The sequence below is a fragment of the Perca flavescens genome, chromosome 1 (genome assembly GCF_004354835.1).
Source record: "Perca flavescens isolate YP-PL-M2 chromosome 1, PFLA_1.0, whole genome shotgun sequence".
Classification (NCBI taxonomy): domain Eukaryota; kingdom Metazoa; phylum Chordata; class Actinopteri; order Perciformes; family Percidae; genus Perca; species Perca flavescens.
Genome location: NC_041331.1, coordinates 33,920,953 through 33,946,780, shown reverse-complemented (window position 1 = coordinate 33,946,780; position 25,828 = coordinate 33,920,953). Strand labels below are relative to the sequence as shown.

Sequence of the window (25,828 nt, the reverse complement as noted above, 5' to 3'; positions counted from 1 at the left end):
TATAGCTGCAGCCAAGATGTTTATGCAAAAATAAAAATAAAATACAATCTAATCCTTATTAAAATGGAGCTGCCTCAGAGACCGAAATTCACCCTATTTTGCCAAATCGATTTCTAATATCAGGTTGGCTTACAAATAAAATATTGTTTACAAATATAAGTGAGGAACTGAACATCTGGACTTTGTGATTAGGAGTTCATTCAAGTAAAAATCTTAAGAAAAATGAAAACATGACTGACTCCGACCACCCCTTCATCCACTAGTTAAAACTAATTTAGTTTAGACTGTGTACGTGGATGCCATTGCGTCATGGCTTTTGAAAGAAAACAAAAGAAGTTACATTTTGCCGCCATTTGGGTCTGCCAATGTATGAAGTTGCTTTGTTTCGGTCAACATTTTTTCAAAAATGTGTCAAAAACAACTGCATTTTGTTACAACACTCAAAAGCACCGCCACGACTGTTCCTTGTGCACACACAAACGCATAAATGTATTCATGCATACACACCCCATCATGACACCATACATCCACATACAGTCTGGGCACATGTGAAACGTAAGCCTTCCCAATGCTTCGGGAGGGTGTGGGCTTGAAGGGGAGCGTTTGAGGCTCATATACCCAGAAGAGACCGCTCCTGGCAGGGCTACTGAGTGAACCCCCCCTCCCATTGCCCCCTACAAACCAGTGAAAGAGGAAGGCCCTCCTCTCCTTACATGTCAACTTCAGAGAGCATGCCTCTTGCTGCCTCAAAGCTTTGATACCAAAATAGTCCAGGAAGCCTCTGTCTAAAAAAAATGCCCCAGCAGACCTTGATTCCGGGGATAGAGGGAGGGAAAAGAAAGAAAGAGGCTGGAAAGAGAGAAAACACAGGAGAACTAGAGTATTGATGGGTTCCGTGCGATTGTTCAACACTGTAGTGTACTTAAACCGCTCAAGCAATATGATTCAATCATGACCAGCAAAAAAAATGATTTGCATAAAAAAAGAAAATTCTGACAGATTTGGCGCTAGAGGACAGGATGAAGAAGAAAGGTACGAACGGCCCATATGGGAGAGCCAACACGTGTCTCCTCTGAGAACCTCGGCTTCCAGGTCTTTCAGAGCATCCGGTACGCACCATATTTATATAAATAATACAAAAACAATGTTATTCATAGCATCTGAATGAAAAGAATGCTTTAATAATAGAATTGGTGGTGAGTTTAGAGAGCAGAAGTAATATTGAATATTGGAGAGGAGATGGTCGGCTTTTAATGATCTGCAGCTAAAGAAAGAGAGAGAGAGAGAGAGAGAGAGAGAGAGAGAGAGAATATTCTGAGAGAGAAAGAAAGAGACAGACAGACAGACAGACAGACAGACAGATAGAGAGACACTGTCAAAATCCAAGTCTGTAGAGAAATTTGGTATCTTTGCTCACAAATGACACGTTTACTCCATCCACCAACTTTATTGCTAACTACATGAGGCTTTTCCCCACTATTCAACAATGAGGCAATACTTGTCATAATTTGAAATCCCTGCTAATAAGTGCTAAGATAAATGCACATTTTAAAGTATAATACAACCTTACTTTGTACTTTGAGAAACACACATGGCAGTGGGAGAGGAGTGAGAAGAATGCTCCACCATAATGTGCAGGTAAGCGGAGAACATCCAGTGGAATCTAACTACAAGACTGTCATATGAGGTATAGGGAGGTTTTATGAATGATCAGTCACCAGCAGAACTTTCTATAGGTGTTGGTCACTGAATACCCCATCCTTTAGAACTCCCATGTCTAAGGCCCTGGGAGGGCCCTCATCCCATTCGCTCGAAGACCTTCTCGGTCAGCACAGGTGTACCAGGAAGTGAGGTCTGCCTTTGGACCCTTTTCTCCAAATCCAGCACTACATGTGACTCTGGGCAATTGGTGAAGTTCAATGTTGACCAGGGTGTGGTGATGAGCGACTCAAATATATTGTCACTGGACTGATTAGGAACTAGTCAGAGGGCAGATGTCAGAGAGAGAGTATAGGAAGAAGAGAAGAGAGAGGCATGTTGCTGGGAGTGTTGACTCTTTGTACTGAGACCGTGATAGACAACGGTTGAAAAGAGAGAGTCAAACTGACCAGGGTTCAGGTATGGCCTTCATCCTTTCAAGGCAATCAAGGCATTCAGTGTAAATTGTGGCATATTAGTAAATGATAAAGTCGCAAGGCTCAGTGGTAAATAAATATCAGAGACAACAACAAATCATTTTGGCAGTACTACCTAGAGCTGGGCAATATATCAATATATCGATATTGTGATATGAGACTAGATATCGTCTTAGATTTTGGATATCATAATATCGTAATATGGTACAAATGTTGCCTTTTCCCGATTTTAAAGGCTGCATTACAGTAAAGTGATGTCATTTTCTGAACTTACCAGACTGTTGTAACTGTTCTATTATTTGCTAATTGATAAATTTGATAATTTATAAAAAATATCATTGTGTAAATATTTTGTGAAAGCACCAATAGTCAACACTACAATATCGTTGCGGTATCGATATCAAGGTGTTTGGTCAAAAATATCGTGATATTTGATTTTCTCCTTATCGCCCAGCCCTAGTACTACCTCTGCAGTGACACATCGTATACACCACTTGGGACTGCGGTAATGGGGCATGGGAATGAAAAGTAGAGCCATTCCTGGAAGTGCAGATGCAACAGCAGTTGGAGTAGATCTCTACATCCTACCTGCACCTGGACTACTGACATTTGGGATCTAAAGGAGTCTGGCGTGGAGTTAGTGGGGGACCAGCACGTACTGGACTCCCCTCTCTGCTGTTAGGTTCGACATGCTACACGGCAGGCCTGCGTGACTGACTTGATGACTGATTTGGTTTACAGGCCAGCTCACATGCCCATTTATCCAGAAGGCCCATGTTGGCGCAATTGCTCATTCTGAAGAGGGACCTATTGGTTCATTCAGCTCCAAGCTCACCTACTTACTCAACACACAGGTCTGGGTTACCTTGTTCATTCAGCAATGCCTAGTGCTAGTCAGATGAAAGCACTTGCACCTGTCAAACAAACTGGAACTGTGATAAATTAATGATCAAATGGCTGACTGAGAAGTACTGTGGCACTACTGAGTCCTGTAAGCACCAAAGCCAAGGAAATAGAGATAGAGGGAAAGGGAGGGTTCCTACACTGTAGTAAACACATACACTTTAGTTGAACAGCATTTTCATTATAAACATACACAAGAATATTATCAAAAGACTTCACCCAAACAGTCAAAACTCATTATTCATCTGCAGTATTTTGGGGGTTTACACAAGCATATCGTCTTTCTCGGTGTGTGTGACTGAATATACTTTGGGGGAAGAGAGATTGCTCATGGCTTCTGAGGAAAAAGGCAGATGATGTCAAAAAAGGGGTTTTGTAAACAACGCACGACTGTGGGTTTTTGTTGGTTGAAAGAGGAAGTCGCCGTGAGTGACTGGATACTCTGTTCTTCTCGGCACATTTCCATCCCTATTATGTCGTCCAGGCATTGACGGGGCGCTGCAGCTCATCTCATATGCAGTTATCCAGCTAACTACCAGCCTTCCCCCTGCTGCTCCACCGGCCTTTGATAAGAACAGAGGGAAATTAAAATCATGAACCTGAATTATGAATCCAATGACAAGATAGCCTCGGAAGGCTCTTTCTCCGCATCCGTCTCTCTTGGCTATTTCTCCCTCTCTCTCTCTTTCTTTCTGGCTCTCTCTCACTTGTTCTCTTGTTCTTTATTTTCGCTTTCACTTTTTTCTTTTTCTCAACACCGCCGCACTTCTCTTTTGGTTACAGAGGATTCAACTGATAGCATATTCCATAAGAGCAAGAGACTGTGGGGGGAAAGAGAGGAAAAAAGTTTCAAACGACGATAACACACAGTTTGATAAAACTGACGAGGGACTCAATTAAGGCTTCCCTGTCAAAGCAAGAGTGATATTTTATTAAGTGGCAGTGTGCCATTCAAAGGGTACATCAAGCGACACATCTGTAGACGAGAGGACTGCACCAGCCGGGTAAGAGGGACACGTGTTGCAACTTTCAGGAAACATCAGTCGAAACTCACTTCATCACATCTGCTGAAAAATTAAGAGGCCCCGATATTAGGATGCTCATTTACTTTTTCATGCACCACCCCCAGTGTTTGAAGAGAAAATGTTGCTGTCCCCCTTTTTTTTTTCAAACACATCCGAGCACAAAGACTTCTGGTACTAGCTTTTGTTACATTACCACCAGAACAAGTGCAACCAAGATTCTGCCACATCAAAAAAGAAAACAACCAAAGGCCGGCATAGTGGCTGTCACACAAGCAGCTTTTAGGAAACAGATTTTTAGGGCAACGCATACGCTTATTTTGTAACTGCGTCTAGTGTTTCAGTTGTGAGCATGTTTCCATGATTCCTGATTCAGTATATTAAGACAGGTGAACTAAATGTTGCAGAAACATTGCAGTACAATTTTCTTGTGACTATGCAGTCACATTGTTCTTTAAAGTGATATTTGACTAGACTAGGTAAACCCAGCCCCGGCGATTTGATTTCGCCCTGCAGCTCAGGCTGGAAACCTGTACGTTTATCTATCCTGCTTCCGTTACAATTTTGCGGAAACCAATCACAAACTGACTTATCCACCTGGCGTGCTATTGGCGGGTTTAATACGATGACGATAAAGAAGCGACCAAGCAGCTTTTTGTTTACATTCAACAAGCCGGCCACCGAAGCGCAACAACCCGTTGAAGCCGCTGTCGCTGCTACGTCGCCCGGATCGTTGGTCTGATTGGTTGAAGGACTTTCCAATTGCGTACAGAGTCATTTGAACTATGCCCGTTGATCACGCCTCTTGTGTAGAGAAAATACAGAGCAGACTCCCCAGACTAAAGTTCAATCTTAAAAGATTGAGCTTGGTCTGGTGATAGTCAGACTAATATTTGACAACATTTTAGACAGAATAAGCTCACCAGAATGAAATGAGCATACATTTATTCAGAAATAACATGCATGCATGAGTGTATTCATGTCAGTGTGTGTGTGTGTGTGTGCGTGTGTGTGCGTGTGCGTGCGTGCGTGCGTGTGTGTGTGTGTAAAATGAGCCTGCATTGGCATGTCAGGTAAACAAGAACACTCTCGGGATTCTCTATAATCATATAGTTATATTTTGTACGACATGTATCTTATTTTCCTTTAGAGAAAAACTCCCTTTTTCTCTCTCTGAGTTTTACTTTGTTGTCTTGCAAATCTGATGACTGGGTGTTGTGGCTTTGACCCTAACACACTTTACTATTGTTTGCATTTGTAAATTAAAACTCAGTCTACCGTTGCATTCATTTTAAGTCGCTCTGGATGAGAGACTCGGTAAAAAACACCCAAAATGTAAAATGGAATGTAGCTTTCTTTGTCTATCAGTGCAAACAGAGTATTGGAGTACCGGCGTTATATATATATATATATATATAAGCCTGGTTGTTTGTGTGGACAACTATATATATATATATTCAGCAAGTTCCTCCCTACTTTAAATTTCTTTTGAAATAAAAAAAACTTAAAACTTAAACTTAATCCTTCAGAGAGAGCAAACACGGTGGTGTTGTTAAAAAGAAAACAGCCGTGCTCTGATGAGTGCCTGGAAGAGGCCATGGTGTTACGGTAAGATGAAACTTTAATTCTGAAGTCTCTCTTGTAATTGAGATTGCTCTTGTAGGATGTTGTACTGCTGAGAAAACACAGATGCCCCTGTCCACCCCCACGGACACTCACAAAAATATGCGTGCGTATGGGTTTACATGTTGTTGTACACAAGTATGGGTCTGTCAGTATATGTGAGTGTGTGTGTGTCTGTGTGTGTGTGTGTGTGTGTGTGTGCATGTGCACGTAGTTGGGCTGACACTTGGTTGTACAGAAGCTCAGTGCTGACCATACATAGTCTGTTTTATCTAGAACAAAAGCTCTGTTGGAGAACACAAAAGGCCAGGTTCAAAAGCATTGCAGGCGTCAGGAGTCCAGGCCTAGATACATGAAACAATCAGTGTAAACTTGTCCACAGCTAAGAGGGCTGTGATGCACATACAACGATGCTCCCTGCGCTCAACAGGCACGGCCCTGTCCACATAAGACAAGATTAAAGCTCCGGATAGATCAAACACAGTGTTGATGATTAGCGCAAAAGAATGTTTTTGTGTTTCCATCATTGATTAATATGTTGCTCCCAAGACAAGCGATGATTTATGCATGCGGTGTACGACTGAAACCGCAGCGCTCTGTTCTGTGTAGCTGGCACGGCTGTGTGGCTGGTGGAAAAAAAAGGCAGGGCATGTAATGTGTGTGTATATAGGAGTGTTTTCACATATAGTGTAAATGCGTTTGTACAAGTGAATCTTATACGAAAATTGTAATGAGTGACGGTGGGTGTGTAACTTCTTAAGGCCACATCTCAATGACAGCTACCGGAGATACATTGACGGATTCAAGCACTGACAAGCGGCAGTGCCTGAATCCTATTTTAATAAAGAGAAAAACACACACACAACACGGTAAATGTCTGAAGGTATCGTCCCCCCCCCCCTCTCCCCCACCCCCTGTTGTTCCCTCATTTTTTCTCCTCTCCTCCTTCCTCCATCACTCTCTCCAGGATATTTATGACTGATAGATCTGTCAGCGCTCTTGCTAAACAAATGAAAGTTGCAGCTTGTGCCATCGAGGCGACGCTTTCATCAGCACTCGGCAGGCTCTGTTTGAAGTGGGCCTCCGCCTCCCTCGCGCACCGGCACTGAACTTGATGAGCTAGTACTTGGGAATGTGACATTTACATTCAGCTACCACATGTAACATACCTGTGTTTATTTTTCAGCTGCAGAAAACTGATGTGATATTATTGGTCTGTCATATGATTATATAACACAAAATTGCATTGGTTACATTTGAGTCATTCACCTCTAACAAAGTAAAAGAAAAGAAAATATAACGGTAACGTCAGTGTTGTCATCAGTAGATAACAGTACAACTGAAGTCCCACTTGGATAGGATCTGTTTTATACATGGAGTGTAATTTTTACCAGAGCATCGTGAATTTAGAATTGGTCATGTCAGTATACTCTACTATGCCAGTTAAGATTTCACCTGAAACTGTATCCAGTTTAAATAGTGCTTAAGAAAACCACGGATGATCCAACTTGCATAAATAACCATGTATGTGAGATGGGACAGTAAATTAAGCATAGTGTATTTGAATTAGAGTGTGAATGAGAGTGTTAGTGAGAGTGCGTGCGTGCGTGCGTGCGTGCGTGCGTGCGAGAGAGAGTGATGGCTCAGGTAGAGTGTTGTTTCCCACCTAGTACCTGCAGGCTGTTCTGCTCTGTCCAGATACCGCTGTGTTGTCAGCCCAGGGGCATTGTGTCTAGGTTGGCCTAGCTTTGGTCCCCTCACTTTGCTACTGTTGCTTGAAACCTATAAGACCTCCACCAACCAACTCTCTATCAATGTATCACTTGTGTCCTTTATTCATCCTTGGCTGTTTGTACATATTCTGACCCATGGAGGCAGCACAGTTCTGCTACAGTCTTTCACTATTGGCTACTTTGCAGTCAGGTTTAGGATCACACTCAGATCAACTGTAATTGCAGGTGTAGAGGACAGCATTGTTCAGTTATTAAACCCCAACATTTTGGGAGATGGATTGACAGCTCAACAAAGAGATGGACCAATAGGAGAAAAAAAACAAAAACCAAAAAAAAAACAGAAGTATTTCTCTGTCTCTCTGGTGTGTATGGGTGTTCTGTCTGCACCATACTGATGGTGTCAGCCCAGTGTCTCCAGCTTCTGTTTCCCCTAGAGTTACTGCATTGGAACAGATGAATAATAAACATAATAGTAGGTGCGAGTCAGAAGAGCATCAATCATACAAAGCAGGCCTATAGCACAAGACTCCAAAACTCAGAAACACAGAAATGCCTAAGGGATACACAAACGCACACAGGAAACCCAATGCACACAGGCAGAGATAGGAGCACACTCCCAGTCAAACAAGTACTGAGACTTTACATTGTTAAGTTGCAGCAGTTTACATACACTCCAATTGGTCCTCACTGTGAACAGGCTACTCAGGTAACAGTTTTTGGTGAAACATAGGCTACTGTTGTTTTCTATAAAGGCTACATAATAATACATATGATAATGAGAAATTAAATGTTATTTAAAAACATATTCAATTACTAACATCTGTGGTCTTTTTAGAGGGCAAATGCATTTCAACATGCAGCTATGAAAAAATATGATCCACTGTGTCCAATCCAAGCCATCCAGCCAATTATTGTAGGAACAAGTCACCTTGATTAAGACAAATGTATATAGAGATTAACTATGATGTCAAACAATGTATCTAGCTGTTTTACTATTGAAAAGTCGGCCAAGAAACACTTGTATTCATCATACATATTAAAAGTTGAGAAAATATGAATTGCAGGTGTATATATAATTCCTTGTCTCATAAATTGTCCTATGGCATTGCAGAAAAAAAACATCATTTGCAGACAAAATACTAGCTGTATTTTGGTTGGCAGAAGAAATAACAGTTTTTGATCAATGTCCTGTTGTCCTGTCTTGAGCTGCATTTACAATAGCTTAGCCTAAAAGGCTAATTCAGTTGAATAAACCCAAACAGACCCGTGTTAGAAAGCTCTAGGTCTGAATGTTGTTTTGTTCAAATTACTTGTAGCTTGGAGCACACTCACGAGTGACATAAATACATACAAACACACATGCACAAAATGTCTAGTCCCCTCCAAATATGTACGTATGTGTGTATCCAAAAGTGAGAATTATCCTGTTCCACGTTGGTTCCACTGATAGTTTGTTAACAGACTGGGAAGAGATGAGAAAGGTGGAGCTCCAGGGTTTTTGCCCTAGCTGAGGCTATAAGAAAACTTTGCAAAGAAGAACAAAAAACAATAAATAGTAAGGCGGTGATGTCACATAGCCTAACAGCGCTAATTGGATACACATATATTTGTGGAGGAGAACTTAACGGGCCCTTAAATTATTCAATAATCAAACAAAGCTTAATATAAACTGACAAGGAGCTTGGCAATCTGGCAGCCATCTGGAAGACAGGCCTGTCAGTCACAGAGAGGTGAGAAAGAGGGATGGCTGAACTCTGGGTTAACCCCAGAGAGAGGATGAACGACGCAGGGAGAGAAACACTGCAAGACATAGAAAGAGACAAACAGAGACAAAAAAAACAAGGAGAAGATCGAGGTTGAGAAAGACAGTGAGAGAAGTTGGGTCTAAAGGTTACATTGACAGATATGAAGACTACAGAAGTTGATTTGGACAATGCTTTAGATGGGAGGGAGAGGGGGGTCAAGTATCACTGACGCCAAAACAAGGTCAGTAAGAGAGGCGTGTTTTTGACAGCCTGGTGAAAAGTATCGTCAGGGTCATCATATCTCAGTTTTACAAATAGCCACATGTACACACACGCTCTTTGTGCTGCACACCTACACACAGCTAAACACACACACACACACACGTTTGCAGAGCTACTCGCAAACATCAACCGAACACAGAACCGTGCACAGAGCTACACAACCATCTTCTTTCTGTCTCACAAACCGACACACAGTACAATCCACATTCAACGAATACGCTTCATACTAAACTTGTGGTTCGTCTGACTGCAGCCTGTACCTCATGAACCCTGTGGACAGGCTGCGTTGTTGTTCATAATATTGTTGTCGGTTGCAGTCGTGCGCTACAAGTATGCTGTGGGTGCAGATCAAAAGCATACAATCAGAAAGCTCTCCAAATGGCACATAGTTATACCACCAGGCTGATCGGTTGCCATTGGCAGCTGCTTCATCCCACAGATGGGGACACAGTAACGAGACGAACAAGAAGAAAACTGACAAGACTGTGATACGAGCAACGAACAATACTTCTACCAGATCACGCTGCTTTTGATTCACTCCCTCCAGTGCGATTTAGATTTTAACCGCCTGTAGTGTGCTTAGACTCTTTTTCTCCTTTCAAATTTCAAGTTTGATTTCACATTGTTCTCCACCTAAGTTATGTATGACAAACGCCTGGGGCCAAATCACCATCAAAGCAGCACATCGCAGGAACACGGCGCTTCCAAGATTCTTAGTGATGACAGATGTCACTTTTGAAGTGAGCAAGGGGATGAAAGTGGCGGGATGTGACGGGCGGCATGAGGACGGCCTCTCCGCGGTGACCTGCCATCATCAGTGCTGCTGAGGTGTAATGGGGAGAGACTGGAGGGGCCTGGAAGCTCCAACAGCCGTCTGGGGTGTCTGTCGTGGTGCCCAGCAGGGGCCAAGTCTTAAATGTTGCACCCACCTCGCCTGCAAGCAGCCAGCACCCAACCTGGCAGCCCGTCAGCAAGCCACCGTGCCTCTGCCACCTGATTGGGATGGAAGTGTCTCCCTCCGTTACACTGGCTGCTCTGCCAGTGAATTCGTCAGGGTATAGAGAGAATAGCTAATCTGAAGGAACCAGCGGCCCAGAATCAAAGGGCCACTGGCTTCTCTCTTCCGTGTGTGTAGCAGCGCTCACCTGGGTACTATCCCCGGTGTGACAGAGCGAGCAGCAAGAGGACTTGGTAAACAAGGCAGAGCAATGCAACTTTCAAACAGAGAGGCAGCTAGTGCAGGGAAACCAAAACAAACTCTTAACTCAGGAAATTCACACAACGTTTTCCCCCTGCCTTCTCCACTGTTCTTTGTGTCTTTATTGTGGCTTGATATGTCACCACTGTCTTTATCTCCTACTTACTCAGGACTTCAAGTGGCTGTCTCTATTTTGCTGGGCCATAAATTATTCAGTGCCATGTGTCTTTTTGTATCTGCGCCTTCCATTGGGATGCTATCTTATCCCCTCTTCTGCAAGAGGGGCTGGTGCTTTGAGACAGAGTTTGCAAAAGGTAACACAGGAACTTCAGCGCCGACAACCACTTTCTTAGTAGGAGCTCTTGTCAAGTACATATATTTGTTCCAGCACAAGGAAAATATGAAAAGGAAAAACAAGAAAAAAAGTTGTATCTGAATACAACATGGAAACCAAACAAGCTCCATTGCTGCTACTACAACAACTTGGACTAGTATCTGAGCTAAAAATAATGACAGTATTCCACATAGGGGAGAGTGTGTTTTGTTTCCCGTGTGTGTGTGTGTGTGTGTGTGTGTGTGTGTGTGTGTGTGTGTGGAGCCCAGGGAGACCACTGTATGTAAATAGCCATATGAGACTGCATAGCATTACTGTCCAGACATTGAAGAGGTGACCTGATCCCAATTAATCACACAATCCCAGGGAGAACTGTCACATCCCATCTCCATCAGCAGTACCACCCTGTTCTGTCTCCCTCTCTTGTCATCCTCTGTTACTCCCTTTCTCTCTCTCTCTCTCTCATACACACAGACAACAGACGCTGCACACATACACTACCGAGGCCCATCATCCTCCACCCTCCTTTTATTTAAACACACAGGGTCTAAAGCTGACAGGTCAGCTGGCATGGGCCAGTCGGTCCCCACCTGTCCCCTAGCTTCTTCCCCCAGAAGGCAAAGTGCCAGAAGAACGGAGAGGCCCTTCTATCTTTACAGCTGCCAAAACAGGATGCAGCCGTAGGCTTTCTATCCCCCACAGAGATTAAATGTTTGCATTGCACTGGTATCGGTGAAAGAGAGCATCTATTTCATCTTTTTTTTCTTTTTTTTTTAAACAAAAGTGCATTGGGGTAAATACGGTGACAAAAAGATTCGACATTTATGTGTACGAGGCAGGTTGTTTTATCAAAATGTGACAATACCGTGTATTTGTAATGCCAGTGTATAATAAACATCAATAAGCAGATAGAACTTTCTTTTAAATGTGGTATACAAGTATATCTTTACTGCTCACTTAACTGACATGACTGTGGATGTACTGTAGGTCCTTTGAAGCTTGTAGTGATGGCTGTGTTGGTGTGTCACATGAATCCACGCACACACACATGAGCCTGAGCTTTAGCCTGGCAGAGTATCATTAAGAAAATGTAACAAGAAAAATAATGTTCCAGGTAAGTGTCATTTTATATTTGTGCTGTCACCATATATCATGAGTTTACCTATAACATGGCAAAGTATGTATTAAAAAAAAAATGGTTTCGAAGAGATGACCAAAAAAGAACAATAAACATCCACCTAACGTATTTTGACTCCTGTGTGACCCGTAACTGAAAGAATTGGTCTAATGAGGGTTGTCTGTTGAATCTATCAGCAACACTAAAATGAAACATATCCATTTTTTCCTCATCTTTTTTTTAGACATAGATACAAGTGGAGATCAAAACACCAGGTATGTCTATAAAGTGGCATACTGGATACAGGAGTCATGTCGTACCTTTGTCTTGATTCATCCTGATATAAGCATTTTGAGTATTCCCTTTGAAAAATGGAGAACTGGCATCTTGTGAAATCACAGTGGAAGTCAGGAGACTATGTATCACATGTCGTTAAAGTTCTATTGTTTCTCCCATCTGTTCATAGACTTTTTCATGTCAGCTTGTTCAAGCTGTTCCCTTTTGTGCTGTTACAGTTACAGGACTGTGACATAAAATCAGAAGTCTGCAAAACTACAGGGAAAAGCAGGGTTTTCTGTCCTCATTCAAACAATATATGACACCAAGATAGTTTTAAAAAGTTGCGTTAAGAAATAACTTTTTTTGCCGCTGTTGCTTGGCAAAGTTTAAATCAAATAAAATGTGGTGTGAAACTGTTGAATACTTGTAAACTATTAAATGATACTTCATCAATTGCCTCTGATTCAAAGAGGTTTTATGATTAGCTCAGGGTCTCTCAATCAGTCTATCTGAAATTCTATCTCTACTATTCCTCTCTGTCTGTGCAGTCTATACTGCTGCCTCCATAGTTCCTCATTAGTGGTTGTGTCTGTAGATGATGACTGTAATTGCATTTGCTGTAAAAACCTGAGTGTGAGCCCAGAGGGAGCTGGAAAGAAGTGGGCCAAGGGACCATTGTATGGGCCCACAGAGGAACCTGTAGAGGAGGGAAGACCACATCTTGGGAATCAATCTTAGAGGAGAGAGGAGGAGAAGGGTGGGTCTGCATTCCCAAAACACCATAAACTCCCCTCCTCTTACATCGTCTTGTGCACACAGAGGGAACTCTCTCTACCGTCTCCTCTTCTCACAATGCCACAGACAAATGGAAAACTGGGAAAAAATGAAACACTGGGATAAGTATTTACGATGGTAATGAGGCCCCATGTGGCTTCCTCCCTCTTAAATCTTGTTAATCATCAGGTGAGTAAGGGTTGTTTTACTGGGAATCCACAAAGGATAGCAGCGAGTGAAGGTGTGTGCAACAATCAGATACAGTTCTCTAGTAGCAACACAGCTATGGAGACATTAACCTTTACCAGAGTGAGAGAAATCAGTACCTCTCCTCAGAATTAAATACATTTAAAGTTTTCCCCCAAGAAACACCTGTTTCGAAGACACCGTTACATACAAATGTTGTTCACTGGCAGTGGAAAATAAAGGACATTTTGAATAATTGACAAATGAGAATATACTTTTGACAGGACTGATTTAGAATAATGGCAACAGTGGACAATTAAATTATTGAATCCACAAACATCAACATAATGTCTAAATCTTGGGAGAGTGAAGTACTACATCTGGAGAGAGAGAGACAGACTAAGCAGAAACAAATATGTATAATTATAAGATCATACAAAATACATGTTTATTTAACATGACTCAACATCAGTGAATTTCTGATCAATGTTATATTGCACATATAAAGAGATGACAGTGAGTACTGTTATTTTCCTCACCTTCAATTGACAGCTCTATGCCTTCTTGGGAAAAATAAATATAAAAGATAAATCAACATGGCATCATGACTTTGCGTATACTTTCCTAAAGCCAAATGGCTTGTTATTTGTACGCATTTTGAGCTATCCACGTGTATGTCCACGCTGTATACAGCGGATGTAAACATACACACTTATCGCGAGAACGTGCCATACTATCGTGAGAACATCACACGCATGTTAAAAAAAAAAAAAAAAGTTGGGTTTAGGAAAAGAACACTGGGAAAGGCTTTAGTAACATTAAAGACGTTGGTCGACGGTGACCAACGTCACACGCTTAGGAAAACAATAAACTGTTGGGTTTAGGAAAGAAACACTGGGGAAGGCTTTAATAAAAAGTAATTTACAAAAAAATAAATAAAAAGAAAAGGTTGAAAAACGGTTGAAAGTGAAAGTCCTGTGTGTTACCCATCTGCCACCCCAACCAACCTCCCTTTGCGGACTTACGTCCTTTCATACTACTAGCTACAGCGAAAATTCACATGTAATGTAGGTCAATGGCGGCCGAACGGCGTTGATAAACACACTAAAAAGCGATTATGCGTCGTGATAACATGCAAAAAAAGAATTGGCGTGTCATACATACACCACTTTATGAGATCAGTCTGGATAAATTAAGTACTGGTTTTGTAATGGGAGCAATATTGTAAAGAGAAGAATGGCATTCCATCATAGCATGTATACACCACGCTATCTGGACTGTATTATGTATGTACTATTGAAAATTCATCTGAAGCATATTAATCGTTCTCTAGCATTTATTTTTATCTGTGCTCCACTCATTGAGGGCCCTAAAATGCCCAAGAGACTGTCTTGCCAAGAAAAATGACAGCATCAGCCGTTTCAGCAAATAACCAAAACGAGATATGTGTGCATTCAAGTGACAAAGACTCCTTGACTCTTGTCCATTGAGAGCAAAGGAGGAAGTAGCATGAGGTCGTTGAAGCTATAGTCTCAAAGTCTGAAGAAGGAGGAGGTCGTGGTGTGGGACAGGTCAACAAAACCTTTGACACCAGAGACCGCTATGCACTTCCTGTTTCCAACTGACAGTCAGTATTGATTTCTTTTAACTATGACCACAATTATTTCCCAACATTTACCTTATGCGGTAGCTATCATTTTAACCATGACAACAAAGCTACCCAAACCTTAGCTAGTTTAACCCAAACCGAGCTCTTTCCCTAACCAAGTTGTTTTTTATGCAAAAACCTAACCAATCATTGCTGTTATAAAACAGTAATTTTTAACATTTTGTAAGGCACTTACAAATGAACAGTCTTAGGCAAGTACTTGTAATACACTATAGATTACTAGTTACTGTCATTTGAGAGTAATTAGTTATATTACATTATTACTGCAGCAGCACCCTGACAGCACTCTGTCCGGTGCTTAGCGCCACCCATGACGATTGTGATTGGTTTAAAGAAATGCCAATAAACCAGGGACACGTTTTTCTCCCATCCCGGAATGCTGTGTGGACTAACCAGACCTTCCTCCGCAGCGCTGTGTATGAGGGTCTGGCAAAGCGAGACTACAATATCACTGTCTCTGAATTGTAATGCTTTACACTACTTTTGTGCTACTATTGACTTAATTTCACCAAAATTACCGCGGAAGTAGGATAACTACTTCCGGTAGCTTGTGAATTTCACCACGGGATCAACAAAGTCTCATCTTTATCCAGTTTAATACATTGTAATGTATTTATTCATAATATTTTATTATTATTAATCTGAATCTGTAAAGTAACTAAAGTTATAAAATAAATACTGAAGTAAAACGTACAATAGGCTTACTTCATTCTGAATTGGAGAGGAGTAGAAGTAGGCCTATAAAGTAGGAAAGAATTGGAAATAGTCAATTAAAAAGCACTTTACAATTGTATTGAAGTATGGTATAGTTACTTTCCACCACTGATAAAATGTAATCTTAATATTTACCTGTAGCAAGCCTAAACGTCAATTCCTGACATGTTTATATCTGTCAGTTGCTCGGACACACAGCTGTCTGCGCTGACGTGCTGTTACCTGTCGTGACACAGATGTTGTCCCTACCGTCTCTGGTTCGGACCACGAGAACAGTGACGGGACAGCACACTGCTTCAACAAAGTGTAATAACTCCTGAAAATGATGGGAGTGTGTCCATCTCGCAAATGTAGAATCAGTCTCTGCAGTCATCTTAATCATTGACTTTCAGCAAGAGGAAATAGCGTTACTCTTTTACTCACAGATTTTTTTCTCTGGTGACGAAATGTTTCACGGTGTTGGTGAATTCTTAAAAAAAACAAAACACCACTTCATTTCGGATTAAAATCGTTGTAACTCGCGTTACTGAGATTGTATAATATTACCAAAATTGTATTAGTAATGTGTTATATTACTGCATTACAGCAGTAACTGCAAATGACGCCCACATGTTCCGCTCTGCAGAGCTATGACAAACGGCATATTTTGTCATTTAACTGGCTGCTTTGCACACGAGACCACTCATAATCTGATTTGACCTGATGTACTATGGGCTTCAATGGTTCACAAAGCCACTCATTTTACTCTAAACCAAGGGTTAAACAAAACCAGCACTGTAAAGAGATCTTCCCACAGGGTACAGCCGAAGATCCATTTACATCAGTCCATTTTAACCATGGTTGGCCTACAGGTCCTTCTATAGTGTGTGAGCCCTGCATGGTCCAGCTGCTTTGACATATCTACTGTAGACCCAAGCTGGGTAATTATGAGCTACAAAGCTCACTGACCCTGTCAAGATCTCACTACCCCCTCCAAGCTAGCCCAGTGTATGGGAGGAGGTGGTACATTCTGTGGCTGTCTGGTTACCCCTAACACACACACATAAACAGAGACACACACGCACACACACACCTGGACCATGGCTGTTTATCTGCCAGGTTAAAGGGCCAAAGTCAGTGACAGAAGGAGACTAACAAGGAAGTAAGGAAGGTGGAAGAGGATGAATATGCAAGAAGAGTAGAATGTGAAGGAGAGGGGCAGAGAGGAAGGAGGGTGGAAAGAGAATGACAGTAAAAAGCAAAAGGGGGGGAGGGGGGTCTGGGGAGTAATGAGGGGGGTTAAATGCCACAAATGCCATGTCTCAAGGCCTCATAAAGACAAGCACTGCATTGCTCCCAAGGTCAGGGCATGCACACATGCACCTGTGCGATAGTACTGGAGGTTTTGTGGGTGGGTGGCTGGGGGAGCAATTGAGCAACGCAGTCTAGCCTGTTAGCGCATATTGTCTGGGACAAATGGCTTTGCAAAAATAAATTGTGCACCACTCTTAAAGGGGATTAGAGAGAAATGGATGCTTTTAGCTGTGTCTGCAACAGATGACAATAGAAAGGGGGTTTGGTGTGAGGGCTAGATGTAGAGAAGTGGCAAGAGAGGAAGGGCTACACTGTCTTGTGGCATTTTTTGCCCTGAGTAACATGAGTCTCAGCATACCGCTGAGAGGGATTGGATATACTGCGCAGTGCATGAAAGTGGGGGACACAAATAATGCCACCACAAAATGATTATTTGGTTTGCACCCAATATACCACAACAGGCTGTTTGGGATTTAAAGAGTCCTCGGTCCCAAAAATGCCCCTTAAGGGTTTGGAGGGGGTTATGGTAAAAAATAAAAAATAAATTACCCAACCGATGAAATAGGATGACACAAAAAGTACAGACCACATAGGTGTGGAGGACAATGTGTCCCGTTGTTTTTTGTATATCTGTTCATTGCATAAAAATGAGTCCTAAGCTGTATCAAACATGTTTCACTACATTAATTTAAACATAACTAACTTTAGACAAGAAAGAGGTGGAATTTGGGTTATTGTCTCAGAATCATTTCATGTTAAGGGCATGTAATCTTCACATTGTTTGTGCCCACAACATATGTTTCCGAGTTTGTCCTCAGAATTACAAAATTATATGAGACTGTGTTGGAATCCCCCTGCTGAAAGATGATAATGGACAAGCCAAGTGGCAGGTTGAACATGCCAGCAGCCGACCAGCATGCACCAAAGTCCCGCCAGCCAGCCAGCTAGAACCCCAGATGGCTGGCCAAACTATGGTCAATGGAGTCTGCAGGAGGCAGCATTACAGCCATCCATGGTTATCAAAGCCACCGCGATCACTATGGTAACAGAGATCTGGAATCATCTGGAGAGCCAAGTCTTCAATTAGGGGAGGCGGGATGCAATAGCACTTCAGTCCAGACGGGATGGCAGTAAAATAGACAATGGACACAAGCTCTTCACAAATGTGCTTACATTCACACATGCATGCCCTGTAAAAAATACACACACACACACACACACACACACACACACATATTGTACACATGCTCAGACTCATAGGCCCAAAACAGCACTAAAGCCAGACAATGAATGTGAGATGGTTAAAAGTCTGATCCTTTGATCACTTCCAATATCCAGTAACTTTGTCACCTAAACCATAATTGTCCCATGAACTTAACAGGCAGAGGCAGCCTTCAGCCAATTACAGGGCAGCATTAGCGTTAGGCGGGAGTGTGTTATATGAGACAACCAATTAAAATCACTTATGGGTAGGGTAATATCCAGTGATTTAGGCCTGAACAAAACGGCTTTGGGAGGATTATCTCTAGCGTAACCTGATCTCATTCTCTTCCACACACACACACACACACACACACACACACACACACACACACACACACACACACACAGGAGCTGAGACTACAAGCTTTGCAATCCTTGTACAGACACACACTAGACAGATGACAAGACAACTGGGCCTTGGGTTGCATTCATGTTCATGCCTTTCTCATTCCCAGACAGACAATGATGAGGCACATTCAAATATGTAGGCACAGAGGATTGTTTGCAATCACATGCTTGCATATATACACACACATTAGCTCCATATGCCACCCCTTGCCACCTTCTAGCCTCCCTGTAATCAAAACTGCATTCTCTAAATGCTATATTTCTTCTCTTTTTTTAGTAGAGCTAATATACTGAGCTAATATTTTCTATGAATGACAATTACGGAATGAGTAGTGGGCAGTGGAACAGTGATACTAAAACAAGACACTAAGACACACAAAACAGGTAAGAGCAAAACCTGGGGCAGGTTTCTGTCAAATTGAACTGGAAGGTGATTTTGTAGTCTAGGGTTATTTTTTTTTACATTATATGAGGCTAAGGGATACCAGATGTGATGGCTACTCTTCCTGCAGTCAACAACCACTTTTGTTGCTGAAATGTTAACTTTCAAGATAACTCACTTTCTAAGAAGATTGGCTCTCTAAAAACTGGTCTGCTGTCTGCTCACTGACTTCTCAATGTCCGGACCTTTGCTTTGATAATACTTGAATTACACATTTTACCCCTTGCTTTTACTAATCAATTTATACGTATAGGGGTCAAATGAACTTAGAATTAAAAAGCTCACACTGTGTTTTCCAGATATGTGCACCTTTTACCAATCTAAACAAAACTAATCTAACTTCAGATCAAAAGACCTGTTTATATTGCACCTTTCAGAAAAAAGTCGCAATATGCAAATTGTGTTCTCAGTCAGACTTTTCCTCAAAAAGAGCTGAATTACAACGACACCACCTGTCAGATGGACAATGGTCAATGTGAACTGTGTCCACAAAGATCCAGAAAGTCAGCAATACAATCTGGTTGATGCCAGTCAATCCAAAGGGATTTACTATTTATGCTGAGGCCTTCACTCTAATCCTTAACCGGTTTGGTTTACAGGCCTTGTGTCTGCGCTTTAACATGTTTTTACATTGTGGATCAAGAGAACAAATGCCAATTCTGAGTAAATGGAAGGTTTAAGTATTGATAATATTGTTGAGATCACTGTAAACTTTAAAACCCATGTATAATTGAAACAATGAGCCCATAAAATGACATCATTATGAACTCTGCTAGTCTAGAAGAAGAGACAATCTATTATTTTTTTCCAGTGTCCCAGTATTTCTCATTCCCATGGTCTGGACAGCCAATAGCTATCATCTCTTAAACATTTATGCACACTAGCCAAACCCAGCATGTAGCCTACTGTGGAGCTGGGGTCGGCTAATGAGCTAATGGCTAGTGCTCTACTGCTGGGGCTGGGCAATGTGTCAATAGTATATTGATATTGTGATATGAGACTAGATATCGTCTTAGATTTTGGATATCGTAATAATATGTGTTGTCTTTTCCTGATTTTAAAGACTGCATTACAGTAAAGTGATGTCATTTACTGAACTTACCAGACTGTTCTAGCTGTTCTATTATTTGCCTTTACCCACTTAGTCATTATCCACGTTACTGATGATTATTTATACAAAATGTCATTGTGTAAATATTTTGTAAAAGCACCAATTGTCAACCCCACAAAATCGCCGCAATATCGTTATCAAGGTATTTGGTCAAAAATATCCTGATATTTGATTTTCTCCATATCGCCCAGCTCTATCTACAGCCATCTGACTTGATACGGCCAATCCACAAGATCTATTTGCCTTTCACCTACTTGTGGCTCCGCTGTACTGCCAAAGCTCCCAGTACTTCACCCCATGAGCGTTTCTAAAGGCATCTACAGAAAACCTTTGAAACGCAACCTAAAACCTCAAATGGGCACGTCAGTGTGGGCTAAGTTTAAACTGGCACAGTGGGGTGTACTTTCCTGCACCTCAGGACCACTAAACCTGACCTTGACATGCAAAGAGATGGTTTAAGGGATGTGTATGCTGATGTGCCTTGGCTAGATGTGTCTACTAGATCACTAACAGTGAGGTAATGTAGCATTGTCAGGTTGTTGTGGCGGGTGGTGTGTGGCGAGACTGGTCGTGACTTTTCCCACACTTCTAGCAACCGCAACTGCATCTTGCCAGGGGTCATGACAGGAAAAGAAATAGGTTTAAATGAAAAAAAAAAAGTTCTTCCAAGACCTTGTAAAAAAAACACCCATGTATGGGGACAAATTGTTTGACTAAGGTTTGGATAAAGAGATTTTGGAAACAGAAAGAAAACCAGAATTAGCTGACAAAGGAAGAGATCAGAAGTTCTTCATCGAAGGAGGTAAAAATAAAAACAGCTGACTAGCACAAAGCCTTTTAATCTTTCTGGTTTGGAAATATAAATAGCATTTCTGGCAGTCGTTTAAATTCATCAGCCTAAAACAAAATCATACAGTGTGCCAAAATGTATGACACAGACACTCTCCATGAGAACATTAGCCCAGCCATTTGAAACCTTGCACTCACAAATCACCGTACAAAGCACAACAGTGAACAAAGCAAAACTGACCTTTCAAATGATTAAGCTGAAACATTATCATCATGTTCCCTATTTTTTTTCTCCCCTAGATCACAACAACTGGTTTGCCAGTTCATGGCTGGCAGGGGCAAAGCCCATCTATGATTTCAGTTCAGAGCTGCCTGGCTAAGGGGCCAAGCTGGCCAGTGCCCATCTGAACCGGGCCAAGTGTCTGCTCCACTCAGACTCAATGCACAGTGGTGATTACTGCGATGGTGCAGCGGCGGTCATGGTGGTGTGGTTATAAATATAAGCCCTGGTCTGATCCCTCTTGTTCATAAACAGAGGTTTAGAGCTGATGTGGGAACTGAGCATAAAGGCTTGTGGGCCTCTGAGGGCAACTGAGCTCCGCAGCCACTATACTACCTCAGGTTTGTCTGGCCAGCTGCTGGTGTCACACCAGATGAGGACAGTTGGGCAGCCAATAAGGGGACTGAACAACAGAACAGTGGGATGAAGCAACGGTTGGCACCGAGAGAGATGGTGGCAGAGATATGAGAGTTGGAGCATGGGAGCGGAGAGAGGCCACAGGGCACTGTTTCAAATTGTCTGGGAGATTCTGCTGCACTGTTTAAAAGCCATTAAGCTCGAGGATTATTTAGCACAGATTTAGTTCGGAGAGTGGAGCAAAGTGGATGTGTCCTTTCGAAAGGTAAAGACAATATCCATAACGTCTGACGTCAGTCACTAACCAACCCAACAGAGTGGAGTTTGACTGTAATAACAAGTCTTGAATCCCAAACACACGACATCTCCTAGACTTGATCTAATTAGCGCATTAGGAGCTGAACCCAAGCGGTGGCATTCTCCAGTGGACTAACTCTGCCATGTTGCCGACTAATCCATGCATGGATCAGCTCACCACCAGCAACCCCTCGCCCCTCTTAACTCCTGCCCGCCAGTGGTCATATGGCTCACAATGTCTACTCCTTGCCCAATCCTATATTAGCATTAGCATCCAGGGTTAAGCCGCTAATGCTGCCAGCTGTGCACGGCTGCGCCCTCCACATCAATCCCTTCTGAACAATGAAAGGGCATGCAGGCAGGACAGTTGGGCTAGGGTGGGGTGGTATCCCCGGGGGGGTATGCGTGGCTGTAGTGCCCTCTTGTGCCAAGTGCTTTAACTTGTCCTTCAAGAGAGTGGCAACAGAAAATATTTGAAACGTTAAAACAATAAATAAATAAATTAAGAAATAAAATTAAAAATACATTTTTAACAAATACATATTGATCTGGTTAAATTAACAATTGAATAATCAGTTAGCCGCTTCAAAAGAACTTTATAGTCATGTCTACTATCAAATCAACAATATGCTCAAAGCTTAAATTTTCTAAATGGTGGTATGCCAAGTATGTCATATTAAAGTTGTTAAATCAAATGTCCTGCTATTTAAATATCTATAGTTTTAACCTTTAAGTAAGTGCCTATGTAAGATTGTTATTCTGCTTTGCTTTTAATGGGTAGGCCCAGCGGTAAGCAACACCGTTAATCTTTGCAGTTCTGGTGCATTGCTTTACTAAAGCATGTCAAGACAGTACACTGGTATAGAGCAAAGAAGAGAAGGGCATGACTGAGCTGGCGACACTGCTTTCTCAGTTAAGCTGATAATTGCCCTTATTGATGTATAAAAGATATCCCACAGAGCTTTGTGAAACACCATTAGCAGGCAGAAGCTGAATTGTTCATGAGCTGCCTCCAAATGAGGAAGAAGGGCAAAAAAAACCTCTAAGATTAATAAGACTTCCCCTGGAGTGTGATAATAGCTTGATGTATGTGTGTGTGGGCCTATGTGTGAATGTGTATTTTCAGCCCAGCCTCTGAAGAGTTTCCATTACTAACAGACATTATTCGGTGAAACTAATCTATTTTAAATCTCAAATTGAGGGGAAAAGATGTAATGTCATTTAGCATAAAGGGAAGGATGATGGTCATTACCATAAGGGCCCTCCTCATTTCAACTTAGACTGCTGAAGCCTAAATGATGACACTTAAAATGCCTCCGGAGCGCCACAGAAATGAGACACTTGCAGCAAATGTACACTAGTGAGGCACTGTGTGAGGCCAAATCTTCCGGGCAGACAACTCTATGGTGAACCACATGTAAGAAAGTGTCTCAGCAGGACACTGCAGCAGGATCTAAAGATGTCCAGCTTGATCCCGCTAGGGGCACTGGAAAAAAATCATCTTTGGAAACACGTTCTTCTTTTTAGTATTTTTTTGTGTTTTTAGACGTCTTGTACACTTTCATTTAGACATTGTAAATACTATTGCTAAATTTGCCTCTGTAGGCAAATTATGCTCATTAGAGTTCTTAACTCAGCTAAAAAAAAGACTAGTGGCCATAAAGGACAATAAATACAGTACTTAATGGTAACCAAAGCAGGGACAACCATTAACCTGGATCAGAGAGAAGGTGCAGTGTGCAGAAACTAAATGCTTATTGAAACTTCAATTATGAGCAAATCATCTAAACCTTGTAGTGGAATGTTATCATTAAAACCTCCCATGAAAAGAAAAGGTTTAAAACACCATTTAAGTAACTCCATAGCAACACATGAACTAAGCTTAATTATTAACTTGCATGTCAAGAAGAGTTCTACCAGTTGCAACACCGTACATTACATCAAATCTGCAGACTTAAACTTTCTCTACGTCACATGTTTTTGAGCAAGAGCTTGAAAAAGAAAGTTTAAAGAACCCATTACAAATATTCATAGGCTTGACTGAAGAAGGAAATTTGTGAAATATTAAACAGAGCATTGCACCCTGAATCTAACGATTCCTGAAGTCTCTGTATATGTATTCAAATCCAGACCTCCTAATTATTCAAAAAGGGAAGCCACGGCAATTCTGACAGGGCTTATCAATGAGAAATGACATCTTGTTAAGTTAGGAATTCTCTTTGTGTTAGCAAGGTTTCTCTAGTTAATCTGGCACCTTTCTTGATCTGCACCAAGGTAATTGGAATGCACAGTGAAAATGCCTGCCTTATTGAGCCAGCCGAGAACAATGAAAGAAATGGATATCACAACAGGCGTTAGCTTCCTAATCAATTCTCCAACTTACAGTTCAAAAGTAGGTTTGTACATTTTTAATGAGGACGCAGGGGCTGTATCTTCCTGGCTCCGCTCACATGGCAGATTACTGCTCCAATTAAGTAAACTTTCACTTAGACATCAAGTACTTACCTATTTGTGGTGAAAACCTTGTTTGTTGTTGGTTTTCCAGACAAAAACCAACACAAATGTTGACTGACAATCTATATTTATCAAACAGTTAAAAAAAAATGTAGCAGAGCGAGAAACTGAGACACGGAAAGATCTTAAAGTTTGCCTGACTGTGTGGGTTAATGTGGTTTCTTTTTGTGCGTGCATGTGCTGAAATATGTGTGTGCATGCTCATTTATTTTACTGCGAGTAAATGTGTGTTTATCCAGTCATCACACCCCCAGTGCCCTGGCATTAAGCAGAAGGAGGGGTGAGAGGTCAGGTCAGGGGCAGCCACGACCTTTCCGTCTCCGCGGCACAGTGTCATCCTTTGGGCAAGGCAAACAAACAGGCCTAGCCCCCGGGCAAGGTGGGCTCAGCGGGGTGGCATTGCCAGGTCAGAGTATAGCCTGGGACAGGACAGGATGGGATGGCAGGCCCCTGATAGATGCAGCTCATTATTCTCACCCCAGAAAACTAGGACAATTACAAACAGAGAGATGCCATGGCAACTGGGGTATGGGGTCACAGGCAGAGGGCTTTTCATCCAAGGTAACCCAGCCACATTTGTCAACTCAGACACACAAGAGCACACACATGGACACAAATATGCAAGTACACACGCAAAGTATCTAACATTTGATCGACCAAAGAACTATTATGGATGCAGTATCACAATGGACACAGTATCTAAGTTTAACCTCTTGCGTAATAAGCACAAGAAACATCTAATAGGTTAGACTCGGACACACAAAAGGCATAATAATTAATATCTTTAAATAAAGACTTTTTGGTAGGTTTTTATATATGGTAGGCCTTTTTCATAGACAGAAGTAAAGACAGACAGGTACAGCCTTTGCCTTTGTATCTGACCTACCAGGTAGTTCAGAAAAGATTAACCATTTTTAAGCAAAACATTAGTAGCTAATAAAGACCCATTCATTTGATTTATTTGAATTATGTGCAGAGCAGGACTAAAGTTCTCCCAAATGCTCATGTGAACTTCTTCTGAACATATCACAAAAAAGCAGTTCAAATCCCCCAAAATCCCAAATGTAACTAAGTCAAGGAACTGTATATTCCCACTCCTTTTTGGTGAATGTCTTTATATGACCTGCACATTTTCCCAGGTTGTTTTGTATAATTTAAAGAGACTGTAAGGGAATGAGGGGTGTGTGTCATGATGTCTCTCTGAACTACCTATATTTACTACTGAAAGTGAATTCTTTATGTGAGCACAGATATCAAAGACAGCAGGATCAAAGAGGATTTAATAAGCTACCCACTGTTCTACGAAACCTGAACTTTCATGTCATGCATTTTCCTTGGTTTCTTCATTTTGTGCTTTGGGCCAAGAAACTGACACTAAAGGCAGGCATGTGTAGTCACATTGTCATTCTCTATTCCTTTA

General features: G+C 41.7%; 1 long non-coding RNA gene across 4 annotated transcripts in view; it reads right to left on the bottom strand.

Moving 5' to 3' along the window:
• Positions 1–25,828, bottom strand: part of LOC114565760 (uncharacterized) — a 161,827-nt gene that overhangs the window by 69,288 nt on the left and 66,711 nt on the right. The window contains exon 5 of one of the 4 annotated variants that reach the window (XR_003693981.1): positions 3,302–3,601. The exons of 1 other annotated variant lie outside the window; for it this stretch is intronic. This is a non-coding gene — a long non-coding RNA (uncharacterized LOC114565760). Of the gene's footprint in view, positions 1–3,301; positions 3,602–13,198; positions 13,245–25,828 lie in introns of those variants that run through there. 2 more of the 4 variants (XR_003694003.1, XR_003693994.1) reach the window with 2 other exon arrangements.